This window comes from Panthera onca, chromosome B1 (assembly GCF_046562875.1).
Source record: "Panthera onca isolate mPanOnc1 chromosome B1, mPanOnc1 haplotype 2, whole genome shotgun sequence".
Taxonomy (NCBI): domain Eukaryota; kingdom Metazoa; phylum Chordata; class Mammalia; order Carnivora; family Felidae; genus Panthera; species Panthera onca.
The window spans coordinates 156,635,786-156,655,239 of NC_138342.1; the positions used below are offsets into that span (position 1 = coordinate 156,635,786).

The following is a 19,454-nucleotide window of genomic DNA, read 5'->3' on the forward strand; positions in this document are numbered from 1 at the left end:
ATCTTAAAAACCTTTGGTGCTAAGAATGGATTTATGTAATAAAAGCAATCACAACATAGACCTGCCATCCACACACCTTTATGGGAGCTGTACTTGTGGCCTTAGGATTGTATCAAGTTGGAAGCGGGAGGCATGTCAGAGGTTGTCATGCCTAAAAGTTGTGATCACCTATTTCAAATGATTGGGGAGTTGCAGGTCCTAAGCTATGGGTTACAGACTGAGGGGTAAAAGTTAGGAGCCAACTTTTCAGTACACTGTCTGAGTTAGAATTCTAGCTATTGCAAGGGACTTTAAAACATAGCGATTTGACTACATTTCTAGTGGGGGGAACAAAAAAATTGCAAAAAAAAATGTTAAACAGATCATAATTCTTATATTATTCATAATAATTTTGGTTACTCTGCACCGTTGTGTTACTCTTGTGTATATTGTCGAGTGAGTAAAAGAAACATGTGTGTGCTCCAATTCTATCATTCCTGGTTGTCATTGAGAACTGTACTTCTTCATGTCGGAGAGAGGAAATACACATGTCAATTCGAAGTTCCTAAGTAAAAACTTTGAAGTCTGAGTTTGAAGTGGTATTGAAATGAGTATAAACTCATGATGTATTTTGTGTTAAAAGTTTTTCTTGGTTCTGTCCCTGGGAGTGGCCTAAAAGAAATGATCAATTTAATAGCAATGTGCAGATGGAAGCACCGTTTCTCATCAGAAGGAACTGGAAACCCTTGGAAAGATGGCTGGGAGAGGAAATGCACAAGATTGACGTGGGAAGCCTTGTTTGAGCAGATAGCAAGGCAGCTATTAAAACCCCTAGAGTTTTGTCAGAAAGTTTCAGGGAGCAACTTGAGTTTGGCCAAATAGGAAATAAATGGACATCCATGAGGATGACTGCAGTGAAATTAAATATACATATAATTGAACCCATGAGTTTACAATGAGTTTACCACGATCCTGAGAAAACAAACATAATTGTTCATCATGGTAGGATGCTTGTGAATCTACTTATCATTTAGGAAACTGGTGTATCCAGGGAGCGAATCAAGGCTGCTGTTTCCATGATCTATATAATTGGATAATTGAATAGTTGATATAGGGAATTAATCTTTATAGAAGTATAAATAAATGACGCTAATAAATGAAAGAAGGGATGATGTAATTAGAATATCACCATTTGGCAAGCTGTGATGAATTACTGGATCTAGGCATCGAACATCAGTGGCTGTTAAATTATAAAATTAAAATTAAAAAAATTAGACAGTGAGAAAGAACCAGGCATTACGTTCCTAATGGAAGGGCTCACTGCTGCATATGAAGTCGTCTTCCTGAGAAATCAAACCTGGATCCGTTCTGTCCTCCAGGTCCACCCAGCGGTACAAGAACCTCAGAGAAGGAAGGAGCACTTTCAACAATACCGTGGGGCTGTTATCAGTGGAATCCAGGTTATTGGAAACTGTACAAGACAAACGATCTGGTCTCCTTCACAAATAACTTACAAGAAAACAAGAGAGAGAAAGAAGGGACATTTATAAATTAAAAGAGACTGAAGAGCCAAGTGATGTATCAGCCAATTGGAAAGAGTGAGTCTCATTTGGATCCTGATTTAAATAAGCGGACCATAAAAGCTGAACACAAGCACCAGCTTTGCTGTGGCTAACTGAAACTATTTTCTCAAACATAAGTTTACTTTTTCTCTTTAAGCCTTAGTTTCTTCATCTATGTAATGGGGATAATAAACATGCCTCCCTCATAGAGCTTTTCATTCATAGCTGGAATGAAATGATGTTTGTGAAGCATTTCACACAATGCCTAATACATTGTAAGGACTCAATAAATGTTTGTTGGGATTTTTTTTTTTTTGGTGCTATTTAGTATTTTTATGATTATTACCATGAAATGTGGTGTTAGAAGCTTGGGTAATAAGGCTAGTATCAGACTACCATATTCAAAACCCAGAAAATTACCAAAACATAGGAAAGCCAAAATGAAAAGCCACCCAGCTTGGCACTGGGCATAGTTGGTATATGAAGAAGATAGAAATAGTTTGCAAGAAAAGCAAGACTGAGGAATACCTTTATCCAGAGTTTCGGAATTACCTATAGCATTCCAAGTGATCGAAAAGTCTGGCATGGCTTTGCCAAGAGCAGAGAAGACAACTACCAAGGAGTAAACATGACTTACAGCATAGCATGCTTGTGGTTAAAGTTGAGATTTGTTCAAGGCCTTGCCTCAGGACTGTGTTAGAGTGAGGACACAAATCTAGGTTTCTTGGCTGCCGGGTTCAGGGCTCTGTGTCCACTACCCTCACCACCGTATATATGTTTCATTGAAAGTGAAATGACAAAGGAAGTAGAAGTGGAACTACGGAGGGCATATTATGATCTTTGCAATATGGCCAGAAATACTCCTGGAATGGGAAAACATACTGACAGACCTGAAAAGAGGAAAATAGATAGTCTTGTATTTTTCGCCATCCTACATTTATGCCTTTGAATGTTTCCTGACTATAAGACCAGTTGAAAGTTGCCAGATGAGACTCTATAAATCTAATTGATGCAATAAGAAGGAAAGAGTACATACTTTTAATCTGAAAATAGACTTGTGAATTAATAATATTATTATAACCATATTTCAAATGAGGAAACTGGGGATTAGAAAAATTAAGTATCTGCCAAGGTCACATAACCAGAAAGGGCAGAGCCAGGACTCAAACCCAGCCATGCTTTTAATATGACACCATTACTGACATAAGGCATAATCTTCAAAAAAGGGAACAGGTCTGGCATGGACATGGCTCTTACTAGTTAAATGAAACTAGATGTTTCTCTTTTCCTTCCTTTGATTAATGTGGCTTTAAACCCTGCAATGAAACCATTAAGAGCAAAGTAAGATTTCAGTTTTTCAGTTTTAAGTTCTTCATGTACCTGTTACTGCTTAATTTCAAGGCCCTACACGTTGCCAGTAGTTTGATCACATCCATCCAGTTTGCTCTTGTACTCCCTGTTGGTGTTTCCATTTAGTTTTTTTACGATCATGATGGAGTTGAGAAATCTCATTGAAGACACTACCAGTAATAAAATCAATTTTTCTTTTATAATTTGTTGTGGTTATCATGGAAATCGTATCTTCTTCAGACTGTAGAAAATTATCTTTTCTGATGCTCTTGGGTGGCTCAGTCGGTTGAGCATCTGACTCTTGATTTCCACTCGGGTCATGATCCCAGGGTTGTGGGATCGAGCCCATGATGAGTGTGGAGCCTGCTTGAGATTCTCTCTCTCTCTCTCTCTCTCTCTCTCTCTCTCTCTCTCTCTCTGTTTCTGTTTCTCTCTCTGCCCCTCCCACTTGTGCTCACTCTCTTTCTAAAATTGAAAGAAAAGAAAAAAAAATCCTCTCTTCTGGTTGTTTTAATAAAACATTATATTTAGGGATGCCAGTTTGTATTCAAAACTTGAATTTGAGCTACATTTGAATCAGGGAGCTGGAAGAAATGAGCCAAGAATAACTAGAGTTCAGGAATACAGAAAAAATCTTACTGTGGCTACTAGGCCTTAGTCTCAAGACAGGTCATTTTATTTCCACCCATGGCAGAGAATGACTGTGGGCAGACTATAGCCGTAATATCTCTCAATACATTTCTTCTCATTGTCTTTATCTTAGAAAGTCATCTCAAAACGTGAAAAGATTTTTTAGCTTTCCTTTGGGCTGTCTGTATCACCAAATTCCCCAGTGTGTGAGAGAGAAAACTCTAGAATCATAGAGTGGGAATTAGAGAATATTGCTTAAATGAAAGAAAAGCCCTTCTAATGCCTTTGTTTTTGATAGCTCATGCATCACTTTTTAAACATGTGATTTTGTGTCACTTAATTTTGTATGTATTAATGCTATCAAATAAGCCATCTTTTCTACTAAAGATTTCTAGGAATTGACCTAGACTGGATTCTCAACCACTGGTGCCTCTGCATCATTAAGATTTCTCATGGATGGTTCAGAAATAATTTAAAACTATTAAACAATGTCATATTGTCATCAAGTTTACAAAAACAACCTACTGATGTGAATGAAATGGACTTTAATGCTATCATGATGATGAAATACCTTTAACTCCTAAAGAGATATTAACATCATTTCTGCTTACAAATCACTGTAGAACTTTTTACAAAATAACATTACTCACAGAATTTCAAATTGCCATAGAAATTACAAGTATCATTGAATCCTGTGGGCTAAAATGACCCAGTGTCAGAACTGCTTACACTATGGTCTGGACTAGCTAGAGACTTTCTCTTGTTCTGGACTCCAGTAAAAAGTTCTATCCTTGGTAAATGACATAGAGCCACACACCCCATGTGTCATGTGTTGATTTCAAAATGCTCATTCAAATACTCATCCTCTTGTAGTGGTAGGGGATGAAGGGAGAGAAATTTATCTTTCACTTCAGAGGATATCCAGTCTAGATACTGGACTTCCAGAAAGTTCACTGAATTAGATCATCTTGGAGTTTATTGCCCATCCTATGACACAGTTATGTCTTACCAGGGCATTTAGGGTACCTGTTATTTCTTGTTTACCAGCTTCTATCCACATGATGACTTCAATAAAGTGGACCCACATGGTGTTCTATGAAATGGTGAGATAATCAAAGTCTCTGTGAACAAAATTATGACAAAAGTTTGGATAGTTGAGCAAAAGAGTGAAATTATCCTCCTGACCAAAAACTGAAAGTAAACCACTTCAAATGATTTTTTGCTTCATGCTTTAGAAAATAAAGACTTTCCAGATCAATGCTGTATACCAGGTGTTTCAGAATGTGTTGATTTGCTCCAGTAAAGAGATCACATCTGGAGCAGCAGATTCATTTCATGATTCAGTTTATGATAATTTACTGTCCTTCTTCAAGACCCATCTGCCTTTTGCACAAACCAAACCAGGGAGTGAAATGGGATGCTAAGAATCATCACCCCTGAATCTTTCAAGTTTTTGTTAGTGGCACTAGTCTCTCCCCAGGGATAAGTTACTGGTTCTGGTTTACTATTGTAGTAGGGAGATGGGGCTCTATGGGCCTCTCTTTAGGTGCTTCCAATACCCTAGTCCTTACATAGTGGGCCAGGGGACCAGTGTGGGTGTTTTGGTAGTTGCTGAGCATATCTATTTCAACTATATGTTTCACTATTCTGGGGGAAATATCCATGGGATGAACTAGACCCATTATAAAATAGACTGGGGCCAAAATTTATTATCAAACCCACTTAAACTCTGGTAGATCTTAGTACATTCTTTGATTATAAAAATGAGCTCAGAGCTAGTATCCAATTATCCCTGGAAGGTCCGATTGTTTCCCTTCCTTTTGGACATCGTCATTGCAGTAAGTGGTGACAGGTTCCTTTGAGGAGGATCAGACAGATGACTTAAAAAATGTAAATGTCACAAAATTGAGAGGGCCTTCCTTAGTGGTACAGAGTTTTCTCTTTACTCCTAGACCAATATGATATAATCAACTCTGGAATTAGATGAGACCCCCAAATCTGACCTCTATATGCCTCCTATAGGGACAGCTTTGGAGTGTAGGCTATTTATTCTGGCTCTAGAAACCTTATGACCAGTTATCCACTGCCAAGAATATTTTGTATTTGTGTAACCACTCTGGTTACCACCAAGACTTGCTCAATATATGTGAAACTTTATTATGAGCAATTGGATCATGGAGGCTAAATAGTCCCACAACCTGATGCTTGAAAGCTAGAAACCCAGGAAAAATAGTGGTATAATGCCAGTTTGAGCCCAAAGGCCTGAGAACCAAGGGAGCTGGTATAAATTCCAGCCAGAAGGCAGGAAAAGCCTGATGTCCCAGCTCAGCCAGGCAGGCAGAAAATAACAAATCTTTCATTTCTTTGCTTTTTGTTCAATTCAGGCCCTCAATGGGTTGAGTGATGCCAACCCACATTGAAGAAGGTGATCTCCTTTACTGAGTCCACTGATTCAAATGATAATCTCATCTGAAAACTCCCTTACAGACACATCCAGAAATAATATTTAATCTGAACATACCATGGACCAGTCATATTGAAACATAAAATTAACATTACATTTCCTGTAATAAATTCATTCTCATATTTTTATCTCCTCCCTTTCTATCATATCCAGGAATTTCTAGCATGTCAATGTTTTTCACATAGCCTCTGCTAAGTCTATATTTCAGTCAACTGAAACATATGTATGATAGGGATGGAAAACAAGCAATATTGTCACCTATTTTTCAAGTAACTTCTATAGGTGATACTGTATTAGTGGATTTGAACAAGGCATTATCAACCTCATCAGACAGAGAGAAATCACTGCTTTTACTAGTAACAGGGCCCATCAACCCTTGGAATTTAGAGAAAATGAAATTATCAAATCCTGTCATTCAAATTTTCAGTGTTCTACTCTTTCCAAGTTTTTCACATAAGAGATGTGTTGATCTGGAATTTAACCAATGGATTATCTAGCATCTGTGAAATCAAAATGTGAGTTGATTATAGCTGATGCCAGGCCTGTGGCCAGAAGACATGATATACAATTTAGGACATAGAAGCTATAGGTTTTTGACTATGCCTTGAACTGAGAATTTAAAATTTTGATTGTATCATTTTCTTCATCCCTCCCTCTCCTATTCCCTTCTTTCCTTCCTCCTATCCTTCCTTCCTTCCTTCTTCCTTCCTTCCTTCCTTCCTTCCTTCCTTCCTTCCTTCCTTTCCTTGCTCAGTCCCCTTATTTCCCATGCTATCCATCATGGTCTTTAGGAGCTACTCTTTAGTCCTTTAAAATTTTGACTTCACTAAGCACTTCATTCAGGTGCACACAGTTAATAATTTAAGTAATTGCTTTTGTCATTGCATGCCATAGAATGCCAATATCTCATCCTCCAAGACTAAACAGATATCCACTATTTTCAAAAACCTACCAGTTTAGGTAATTACAGATTCTCATTTCCTTGAGGGCTTATTGCCTGCAAATTTTTCTGTTATAAATTACTTTATAAAATCAGGTTTCTTAGTGTAGAAAATAGAATCCATTCTAGATAGTACAAGCACAAAGTGATTTAATAAATATATTAGTTAACTTATAGAATTCCCTAGATAGGCAGAAAATGAGGCTTGACTATTGCACAATTTGGAAGTATTTGGGGTGATTGAATGAGTCTGGTGGCCCAATTCTCAGCTTCCGCACCAATATTCCCCATCCTCCATTCCTGCTTTATAATTCTAGATTTTTATCTCACTAAAAATATCATATAAGTGTGTGTGTGTACATATATATATATATATATATATATATATATATATATGGGACGCACATACTATGTTATTATTTTGCTTATTGCCCAACTCTATGCACTAAAGTGAGAGTGGGAAATTTTATTCGTTTTCTTCACTGTTGTATACTCAGTGCCTAGAAAAATGGCTCACAGTAGATACTCAATAAATATTTGTTGAAATAATTAATAAATAGTCCTTGCTTTTGTGGAGTTTATGTTGAGCAGGTGAGAAAGGCATTAAACATACATAATCTCCCAAATAAAATGTAAATTGGAATTTGTTGTTAAGTTGTGCTAAATTGTTCTATTGTTAGTTTGGTTGAGGAAGGAATTATTTTTTCCCAGAATCCCTTTCTCTGTAGGTTGTGGGACCACAAAGACATGGTCACATGGAGACAACAGCCATATACCTCTTCACAAGATCCCCTTCACAGTCTCATTTTGGCAGTTTAATTTATACAGTTTATTGGATTATGTCATGATAACTATATTTGGAGTAGAAAAGGTGAAGAAAAGTACAAGTGGGCAGATTTTGAGTCTTACTTTGGACATATTAAGTTTGGGGTACTTCTGAGACATTCAATAGGAGATGCTTTTTAAGCACTTGGGGTCTAGAGCACAGTCTTCAAGTCTGAGCTCTAGGTACAACGTTAGGAGACATTTGCATATATGGAGTCCAGTGGAGATGATCACACTTTATGTATGGAAATTCAAATATAGCAATTAAAGCAGAAACCAAAGAGCAAAGATAAAAAAAGAGTGCAGTGCTTTAAATAGTGTGGGATTTTCTTGCTGCCATTTCATTCAGTGAGTACATGGCCTGGATTGAGTGGGATTTAGGAGATACTCATCAGCTGTTTCTTCATTCAGTGAGTTCCAGTGTGAGTATTTCACTGAGTTGAATGTGATTCTAATATTTAAAAATACTGAACATAGTTTCCACACAATATAACACCTAAATACAAGCCAACTCTTGCTGGAGATCAACTAAAGAATCAGCAATCTTCCAAAACCTGGGTCAAAAAAAAATCATCTGTGTTGAATTTCTTAAGAGATAAGCATGTCAGTCTCAAATATGGCAATTCTTGTGGGATTTTTTGGGGGCAAATTTTGACAAGTTGCTCTTTTACTTGACAGGCTGATATTAGATATTAATCCTCATGTAAAAGGGAAATTTCACTGTAGCTGAGTGGATGAGATTATATAGGAAAAGAGAATATTGGGAGAAAAGAGAAAATCATTGAGAAACTGTAAAAATTTTTGGCCAGAGTGAGGAGACTAAGTCAAAGAGGTAGGAAAAGTAAAATGGTAGAGAGCCAGAATAAGAAGTGTTGTGCCTTAGAAGCAAAAAAAAAAAAAAAGGATGGAGTAGAAACTTATTCTTATGAAGGATGGAGTAGAAACGTATTCTTTAGTAAATTAATTTTTAGATATTCTGGGGAGAGTATTTCTTCAAATTAAAAAAAATGAGCACCTTCATTAAAAAAGATTTTATTGAATAGTTGGCCTCTCATGAAGTAAGATCTTCAAGGAGCAAGTAAAAAAAAAGAAGGGAATAATATAAACTGAAATTAAAATTTAAATGGGCACATTTAAAGAAGTTCTCTGTAGGGCTTTTTATACAACCTGTGTAACTTTCCTCTGTGGCCCTGTTTCTTTGAGGACATATGCATACTTTTACTATAGGAGAAAAAGTGCTTTGTTCCAGTGATAAAGCGAGGGAGTTGAACTCAAGATTCCCAGATCTAACCTGTAAGACTGAGAATGGAGTGATCCCAGATAGATAGAACATCTGGCTTCTGGCAGAAGCAAAACCAAATAATGCCTGGAGGGCTATATTCTCAGTTTAGACTCCCAGGTTTTCCACAGGTTAAAATCAACCAACACGAGTTCATAAACCATCCTGAAGGGAGACATGATAGATTTAGTTCTTCAAGGATTTCAGATAATGGACGTATTATCTATATGGATATAAAATAAATATGTGTTTTAGTTTTCTATTGTTATTGTAACATATCACCACAAATTTAGTGGGTTAAAACAACACAAATTTATTGTCTTATCGTTCTGGACTTCAGAAATCTAAAATCAAGGTGTTGGATAAAATGTGTTCCTTTTAGAGGCTTCAGAGGTGAAAAATTTCTTTGCCTTTTCCAGCTTCTAGAGACTGCCTGCATTCCTTGGCTCACAGCCTCTTCCTTCATCTTCAGTGTGCATCCCTCCAATTTCTGGTTCCATTGTTCCATCTCCTTTATTTGCTTTTGTTCTCTTGCTTTCCTCTTATAAGAACTCTTATGATTTCGTTGGCCCACCCAGATAATCCTGAATAAACTCCCCTTCTCAAGATCCTTATTCACATCTGCAAAGTCCCTTTTGCCACATAAGATAACATATTTACAGATTTTGGGGATTAGAAAAAGGACATCATTGTGTATGTGAAGGGTGTGTTATTCTATCTGCCACACTATGCATGAATGCTTAAAGAATGTTTAAAGAATAGAGTTATAAAAAAGAAAAGCACTAAGGCAATACATAAGAATAACCATAGATTTGAAAAGAAGTAACTAAAAATTTTCAAGTAAAATGTGCTTGTCAATTAAAAAACAGAAAACTTAAAGCATGGGCCAAACAACAGAATAGATGCAGCTGAAGAGAGAATTAGTGAACTAGAAGATAAAACTGAAGAGTATTTTGGGATGGCATCCAGAAAACTAAAATGGAAAATATGAAAGAGGGGTTAATAGATATGGACAATAGAATGAGAATGTCTAATATGCTTCTAATAGAAGCCCTGGGAAGAGAAAATAAAAACAGTGGAGGAGAGGCAATATTTGAAAACGATGTTTGAGAATTTTTCAAAACTGATGAAAGATATGAAGTCACAGATCCAGAAACAATGTTTACTAGGCAGAATAAAGTGAAAAGAAACCTATCTCTAATTAAGAGATTGAGCAACAGTAGAACATCAGAGACAAAGAGCTCTAAAAAGTAACCAGGCAAGAAAGGCAGATTACCCCTGCCCACCTAAGAGAACAGGCTTTTTTTAACAGAAAAAAAATGAGAGGTAGAATAATTACATATAATAATATTATTATTACATGTACTGAATTTAGAGAGAAAAAAACTGTTCATCTAGAATTGCGTCTATCTCAAGAGCAGAGTAATATAAAGGCATTTACATATAAGTCAATGTTGACTACAGACTGAGAGTGTTAATCACAAATAGAACAGAAGAAACTTCTGAAAGATATATTTCAGGAAGAAGAACAGTTATTCTAGGAGGAAGTTATGAGATGCAAAATGGAATTGGGAAAACAATTTAAACATGTAGATAAATAAACAGTGTTTATTGTAGTGATAATGAGTAGCTTGTTATGGCCAAAAAAGACACAATTAAAATATTGGAGATAAAAAGCTTATAAACCAGAATTGAGGTGGCCAGAGTTTAAGTGTTCTAAGAGTTCTTGATCACAGTAAGGGGAAATCTTTTTAACTTTAGATTGTTATATATAAATGCTAAATTTCAATAGTTACCTCTAAACAATAGACATAAGGTGTGTAATTTTTAGACAAGTAGTGAATAACTAGAATAAGAAAACAAACAAAAGTTTTATAAGAAAAGAAATGAAGAGCATAAATCAAAAACAAAAATTAAGATAAAAACAGGTTCACAATAAATTTAAAAGGACCACCCTTGATTAAAATACAGAGTTTGTCAATGAGGCCAGCATTATCCTGATATTGAAACTAGACAAGGATGTAACAACAAAAAAAGAAAATTATAGGCCAATATCTCTGATAAACATAGATGCAAAAATTTTCAACAAAAAATAGCTAACTTAATTTAGCAATACATTAAAAGGATCACACACCATGATTGAGTGGGATTTATTCAAGGGATGCAAGGATGATTCAACATCTGCAAATCAATCAATATGTTACATCACATTAATAAAATCAAGGATGAAAATCATATTATCACCACAATAAATGCAGGAAAAGCATTAGACAATAGTCAGCATCCATTTATGATAAAAACTCTCACTAAAGTGGTTATAGAAGGAGTGTACCTCAACATAATAAAGGCCATATATGACAAGCCCACAACTAATGTCATACTCAGAAGCTTTCAGCTTTTCACCATTGAGATCAGGAATAAGACAAGGATGCCTACTCTATCTTATTCAACATAGTGTTGGAAATCTCAGGCAGAATAATTAGTCAAGACGAAGAAATATGATGAATATTAACCAGACTTATTTGGTGATTATTTTGCAATATGTACACATAATGAATCATGATGTTGTACATATGAAACAAATGTAACTTTATGTGTCAATTATATAACAATAAAAATCTACCCAATGAATAAATAGCCAAAGGGTCTGAATAGATGTTTTTCCAAAGAAGATATACAACTTGCCAATAAGCACGTGAAAAGATGCTCAACATCATTAGGAAATGCAAATCCAAAACCACGATGAGATATTATTTTACAAGCACAAGGATGGCTATAATAAAAAAGACAGACAATGACAAATACCATAGAGGGTGTGGAGAAATTGTAACTCTCATTCATAGCTGGTGGGCCATAAAATGGTGTAGCTGATTGAAAACCAGTCTGGAAGATAGAATAATCATTTGGCCCAGCAATTCTGCTCCTAGGTATATACTTAAGAGAAGTAACAACAGATGTGCACACAAAAACTTATACATGAATCATCGTAGCAACACTATTCATAACAATCAAAAAGTTGGAACAACTCAGATAAACAAAAGTGGTGCATTCACACAAGAGTGTGTATTTAGTCATAGAAAGGAGTGAGGTACTGATATACCTCACAGATGAACCTTGAAAATATTCCGCTAAGTGAAATAAACCAGTCCCCAAATACCATGTATTGTATGATTCCGTCTATATGAAATGTTTAGAATAGGCAAATACATAGAGGCAGAACATTGGTTATTGTGTGCTAGGGCCAAGGAGTAAGGGTTTATCACGAGGAAATGGGGAGTGATTGCAAATGGGTTTTTTGTTAGTTTGCTTTGTGGTGGACGAAAATGTATTAAAATTAGATTCTGGTGATGATTGTACAACCCTGTGAATATGTGAAGAAATATTGAATTACATCTTTTTTTTTTTTGAATTACATCTCTTAAATGGGTGAGTTGTATAGCATATGAATTATGTATCAGTAAAGCTGTTAAAAATGATCCAAAACAAAATAAAATGAAAACAAAACTACAGAGTTTGTCAAATTGGATTAAGAACAATAACAAATGCAGCTTTCTGGCCTTTTAAAGACAACCTAAAACATAAAGACACAGGTTGAAAATATAGCAAAGGAAAATGATAAATAAATCCAAATCAAAAGCAAATGAAACTTACTTTGGTCAATAAAAGTGACTTTTGGATAAAAAAGCATGACAAGAAATAATGGAGGTTATTACATGATGATAAGAAGTTTAATTTATCAGGAAAATATAGCATTTCTGAACTTGCTTCTCATAATATCGTGAAAAATATAGTAAGCAAAACCTGATAGAACTTCAGGGAGAAATTGAGAAATGTACCTCCAGAATAGGAAATTTTGACATGTTTTTTTTCCTTTATTGGTGGATGAAACAGATAAAAGAATTGGTGAAGAAATAAACTATTTCTACACTGTCATCAACTTGCTTGCTATATTGGACATATGTAAACCTCTGCTCTCAATCAGTAGAAGGCACATATTCTTCCTAAGCACACATGAAATGTTGATAAAAATTGCCATGTGTTAAGTCACAAAGCAAGTTTCAGCAAATTTCAGTGACTCATTATCAAAGAGATCACATTCCCTGATCAATTTTATTAAATTCATGGCAAAAAATGGAAGTAATCCTATATTTTATTTTATTTATTGAAACCTTTTTTTGCATGGTGTAGCATTAACTGTTTTAACCATGTTAAAAGTGTGCAACTCAGTGGCTTATGCTACATTCATAGGGTTGTGTGAATCACCACCACTATCTATTCCCAGAACGTTTGATCATCACCGAAAGAAACTCCTTATCTATTAACAATTATTCTTCACCCCCCACCATTGCTCCAACCCTGGTAACTATTAGTTTGTTTTCTGTCTCTATGGATTTGTCTGTTCTGGACATTCACATAAATGGGATGATACAATATGTTGTCTTTTGTGCCTCACTTCTGTCACTTAGCTTAATATTTTCAAAATTTATCTAGTTTGTAGTGCATATCAATACGTCATTATTTTGTTGCCAGATAATATCCCATTGTATGAGTATACCATATTTTATTTATCCGTTCATCAGTTGATGAACATTTGGGTCATTCCCACTTTTTAGTTATTATATATAATGCTTCTGTGAACATCCATATATTAGTTTAAATATGGACACATGTTTTCACTTCTTTAGGGTAAATATCTAAAAGTAAAATTTCTGGGTCATATGATAATGATACGTTTACATTTTCTGATAAACTACCAAATTGTTATCCAAAGTGGTTGCATCATTTTTTATTCCCACCAGTAATGTATGAAGGTTCTGGTTTGTCTATATCCTTACCAACACCTGTTATTCTCTATTAAAGAAAATAAATTATAGCCATCCTAGTGAGTGTGACGTGATTTAATATTTCATTGTGATTTTCATTTTCATTTTCTTAATGACTGATATTAACATCTTTTCACGTGCTTATTGGCCATTAATATATCTTCTTGTGAGAACTGTCTATTCAAGGCCTTTGTCCATTTTTGTAACTGGGTTGTTTGTCTTTTTGTCATTGAGTTGTAAGAGTTCTTTATATACTTTGGAAACTAGACCCTTATCAGATATATAATTTGCAAATACTTTTCTCCCATTCTGTGGGGTGTCTTTTGACTCTCTTGATAGTGTCCTTTGATTCATAACAGTTTTTCGTTTGGAAGTCTTATTTAGTTAAGTTTTTTTTCTTTTGTTTCTTGTGCTTTTGGTGTCATATCCAAGAATCTATTGCCAAATCCAAAGTCATGAAGATTCACTGTTATATTTTCTTTCAAGAGTTTTATAGCTTTAGCTCTTAACATTTAGGTCTTTGATTCATTTTGGGTTAATTTCTGCATATGGTGTGAGGTCAGGTCCAGCTTCATTCTTTTGCTTATGGTTATTCAGCTGTCCTAACATCATTTGTTCAAAAGACTGTACTTTCCCTTTCCTTGGCAATCTTGTTGAAAATCCGTTGATCATATGTGTATGGGTTTAATCCCTATATTTTTGAAGAAAGTCTTCTAAATAACTCACAGGTCATAAAATAAACATTGATGGAAAATCAAAATATTTAAATCTGAAAAATAGTAAAAACCTGATGTTTTAATACTGTGGGAATCCTGCTTCAAGCAAGGACAAACTCGCTTGTTTCATATCAACCCTCCTACAAAGAACAACTAAAAAAGTGAAAAAAAAAGAAAATTAATCTGTTTGAAAGTAGTGGAGGGCTATGAAGACAGTTAGGGCTTGTTAGCGTAAGAAATCAGATAGAAGGAAAGCCTGGGGGAGTGAGTCACCCATGACATCATTGTCCTCCTCAAGGCATTTGCCGCCTCGAAAACAATGGCTGAAAGGTTGAGCTGAAAAGCAAGAGAGAGATAGAAAGAAGATACAGGAGAGGCATAGAAAATAGATGGGAAATATGGAAGGTAAAACCTTCTAACATACATGACATTGAAGTCCCAGAAAGAGAAAGAAAATGGACAGAAGCAATCTTTAAGGAGATAACAGCCACAAATTTTCCAGAAATTACAGGCATCAGGCCACAAATGCAAGCAGGATACATGCAAAGAAAATCACACCTGTTGACACATCACATTCAAACTGCTGAAAACAAGAGATGAAGATAAAGTCATAAAAGAGCCAGGGAAAAATGGTATATTACTTTCTAAGAAGCAACAATAAGACTAAAAAGCAGCATTAGATATAAAAGGGGGCACTTTATAAAGATCAAAGGGTCAGCCTATTAGAAATATATACTAATGCTAAATTGGTATTAGTACAGAACCAAAAGGATAAATAAGCAAGCTCATACTTATAGTGAGAGATCTTAACATACTTTCCCCAACAACTGATAAACCAAGTAGAAAAATAAAATATCAACAAGTCTATTGAATTCAATAGATTATTAATAAACTGATGTAATTTACATTTGTAGCACACAGCACAACAATGTTTTCCCATTACTCTATTTTTCAATGGTATTGGACTATTTACAAAATTTACCTAGACACCAATAATAAAATAGCTGGAAAAGTTCTCAAATATTTTCATGCTATAAAATCAACTTCTAAGAATTCTTGGGTCAAGCAAGAATCACAATAAAAATTAGAAAATATTCTTAAGTTGAAGAGAATGTAACTATGAGATAGAAAAATGTGTAATGTAGAGGTAAAATTACATTTAAAGGAAATATATACTTCCTATACTTTACTATACATACTGAAATAAAAAAGAAAGGCTAAAACCAATGATGTGTGTCTTTATGTCAAGAAATTAGAAAAAATTGCAAATTAAGCCCAAAGGAAGTAGGATAAAATAAAAAGGGCAGAGGGGCGCCTGAGTGGCTCAGTTGGTTAAGTGTCTGACTTCAGCTCAGGTCATGATCTCACGGTTTGTGAGTTTGAGCCCCACATCAGGCTCTGTGCTGACAGCTCAGAGCCCTGGAGCCCACTTCGAATTCAGTCTCTGTCTCTCTGACCCTCCCCTACTCACTCTCTGCCTCTCCCTCAAATATAAAACATAAGAAAAAATTTTTTTAAAAAGGGCAGAAATTAACAAAATTAGTAAAACTGTATGCATGAGTGCATCCTTAAATTCAAATTCAAAAATTGGTTCCTTCAAAACATTAATAGGCTTATATGCTTCTGGGAGTGTCAATATAGGATAAAAAAGGAGAAAATAAAAAAAAACAATATCAAGAATTAAAAAAATGACATTGTTACATTTTTGACAGACATTTAAAAAGAGAAGATGTTATAAATAATTCTATATGAATAAATATTTTAAAAATAAGGAAGATAATATTAAAAAATTATAAAACTGGTACAAGAAGAAATAAATAATTTTATAGTTATAAAAAAGTCTTAAATCTACTGTTTTCTTTCCCACAAAGAAAACTCTAGACCTGGATTATTTCATCTGAGTGTTCTACCAAAGAACTGCTAGAAAAAATAATAACACAAATGTATCTTTTTTTTCTGGTCATTAAGCTGTTGTGTCTCAACCCCAAGTCCATTCTTGTATGCTTTACTTTCTGATGCCGGAGCTGGGATTTTGTAATTTACAGTTCTTTTTCACTGGGTGGCTTCGCATTAGGCTCTGCAGAAGTAGAGCTCAAGGGCAAGACTGGAAAAAGGAGACAGGGAGATAGGGTGATATTATATAATATCAAATATCTACTCCTGAAACCGAAAACAAAACAATGAAAAAACCCAAATGAACAAAAAATAAAAGACACATCAGCCATCTGTAATGTATTGACCTTATTTGGATCCTAATTCAAACAAACTTAAATATGCATAAATACTATTATTTTATGTATATATGTGTATATACACATTATGTTGTATGCATGTGTGTATATAATGCATCTGTACAATATATGTGTATACACATGTATACATACACATATGTAAACATATACATAAAGGAAGTGAGAACACAGACTCCATTAAAAAATCAAATATCAAAAAAATTATATATTAATTAAAAAAACAGATTATAAGACCAAAGAAGAAAGAGATAGTGGTCAATAGAGAAGTCAGATAAGATGAAGACCAAATATAATCTATGAGCTTGTGATGTAGCTGTTGGTGCATTTAGGGAGAGCTGCTGAAGAAGAATGAGAGGGGCAGAGGCCAGATTAGAATGGATTTACAAATGAGTAGAAAGAATGGAGACCAGTGGCATGGGCTGGTGCTCGCTGTTGCTGGGTTCAGATGGTACTGCCATAATAGATTTCAGGTCTTTAGCAGCCAACTATATGTTGGTGTGACTGAGACAGGCATGGGCTGACAGCATGCACCCCAAGGTCTAACTATTAGGAAGCGTAAGTGCAGATTAAATATTGATTCAGGGCTTTACCTAGAGTTGGCTCCATAAACCATACATAAGCCATACAGTGGTATTGCAGGGCTAAACTACTAAGTCACTGTAGTTGCTTTCATGTCAAACCTCACAGTCCAACAAAATTATCCTTGGTGATCCAGACCACCTGATTATTTTCCATTCAGTCTGGTTTTCTATTAATACAGAGATTTAGTTTTATGCCACAGCAGATGTTTATGCCTCTGAGGGAGTCTAACTGTATTTAATACTTAATTAACAGGGGATATTATCTGGTTACAGGATTAAATGGCCCAGTCCATTAAAATAGGCTTTGAGACCAAGCTCCTGGCTCTAGATGCTTGTACTTGGGATCTGAGATTTGGCAGAAAGGAAAGTTCTGCTCCTGCAGGCTGTTTCCAGGAAGTGGCTTTCATCTGAAATGCATTCAAGGCACTCCTTCCTGATATCACATCTTGCGTCATGTTGGAAGATCTTGTTTTTACAGAGGAGCTACAGCAATGTTTCAGATGAGCTCACAAAGAAGGCCACAACAGGGGCTCTGTTAATGAGGTAACCTTAAAAATCTAGCCAAGGGAAACCTCCCCTCCCGGGGTTATTAGTAAACATTTTATAAATAACATCCACACATGCTTAAAAATGAAGGGGTTTGGTTTAGTTTATGGAGTTTGCTTCTTTGGATAAAATTCAAGTAACTCCTAAGACAGTGGACCTTCCCTTGGTCCTTAGAGGACAACCAAGAAGGGCAGAGAGGCACAAAGCCATTCATCCATATCGCTTGAGGAATAACTCAGGTAGAGAGCCATCCAATAAGAAGCCTACCTACTCCTCCATGAGCAATCCCCAGATACCACTTGATTGCTTGATTCTCTCAGGATTTCTTAGTGTCCTTTTTCCCGGAAAACAGGGCCTGTTTTCCTTATCCTCAGAGGTTCCTTCTCTCAATAATGGCTTGTTTCATGCTCTAGGGTAAGGATGCTGGATATAGAGGGAAAGCTGGACCAAGACACCTGCAAATCTAATCAATCTAAACAGTCACAGTGGTTGGCACAGGGTCACGGGGGGAGCATACAAACAGGAAATATTAGCTAACAAAGACGAGAAATCCATCCTAGAGTGTCTTCTTCATATTTCTTTTGCTGATTCTCCCTTTCTCATTTTTGTTCACAGCAGGAAGTATGTGTATCCTGTGTTAAAGAAGCTATCAATTGTTTTTAATAACCCAGGAGTGAATTGCATTTGGTAAGCTTGTCTTCAAGGTAAAGTATGCCGTAGAAAGCACACAATAAAGAAGGTTAAAGAAGTTTTAAGATTGTCTATGTTCAGATACCTCATCCTCTATACGAAGCGACAATGTCCAATATCTCTGGGCAACTATATGATATTGAGCCATGTGGTAGATTGACTTCCAAAGAGTAAATGACTTACAAAGAGTCACACATTCCAGGATCCAAGCACTCACATATTCCTCTTCCACATGGACTCTGAATTCAGCCACTGGCTTGCTTTGGCCAATGGGATATCACAAATGAGACCCAGGTAGGGCCTTGTGAAGCACTTGCATATTGGGGCTTTCCCCCTGTGATGTTGCCCTGAGCTGTTGCGCTACCCAAGCCCACAGTGAAAGGCCACATGGAGAGAGAGGCTGAACCATGTGGAGCTGAACCAGCTGTCTCAGTGGAGCCCAGTGGCTATCTGTCCAGCTGGCTGAATGTAGCCATATGAGCGGTCATGGGAGAGCATCAGAAGGACCACCCAGGCAACTTCTGGATCATGAAAAATAATGTCATGTTTCTTTTAAAAGTAGTGAGTTTGTGGAACTGGAGGGTATTATGCTAAATGAAATAAGTCAGGCAGAGAAAGACAGATACCATATGTTTTCACTCATATGTGGATCCTGAGAAACTTAACAGAAGACCATGGGGGGGGGGGAATGGAAGGGGAAAAAAAAGTTACAGAGAGGGAGGAAGGCAAACCATAAGAGACTCTTAAATACTGAGAATAAACTGAGGGTTGATGGGAGGTGGGAGGGAGGGGAAAGTGGGTGATGGGCACCGAGGGC

The 19,454-nt window shown here is 35.9% G+C and overlaps 1 long non-coding RNA gene across 1 annotated transcript in view; it reads left to right on the forward strand.

The window, feature by feature from the left end:
• Nucleotides 1-18,677, forward strand: part of LOC132691844 (uncharacterized) — a 126,200-nt gene extending 107,523 nt beyond the window's left edge. Inside the window, exons 4-5 of the long non-coding RNA XR_009616026.2 lie at nucleotides 17,675-17,944; nucleotides 18,563-18,677. This is a non-coding gene — a long non-coding RNA (uncharacterized LOC132691844). The remainder of the gene's footprint in view (nucleotides 1-17,674; nucleotides 17,945-18,562) is intronic.
• Nucleotides 18,678-19,454: the final 777 nt, after the last annotated feature.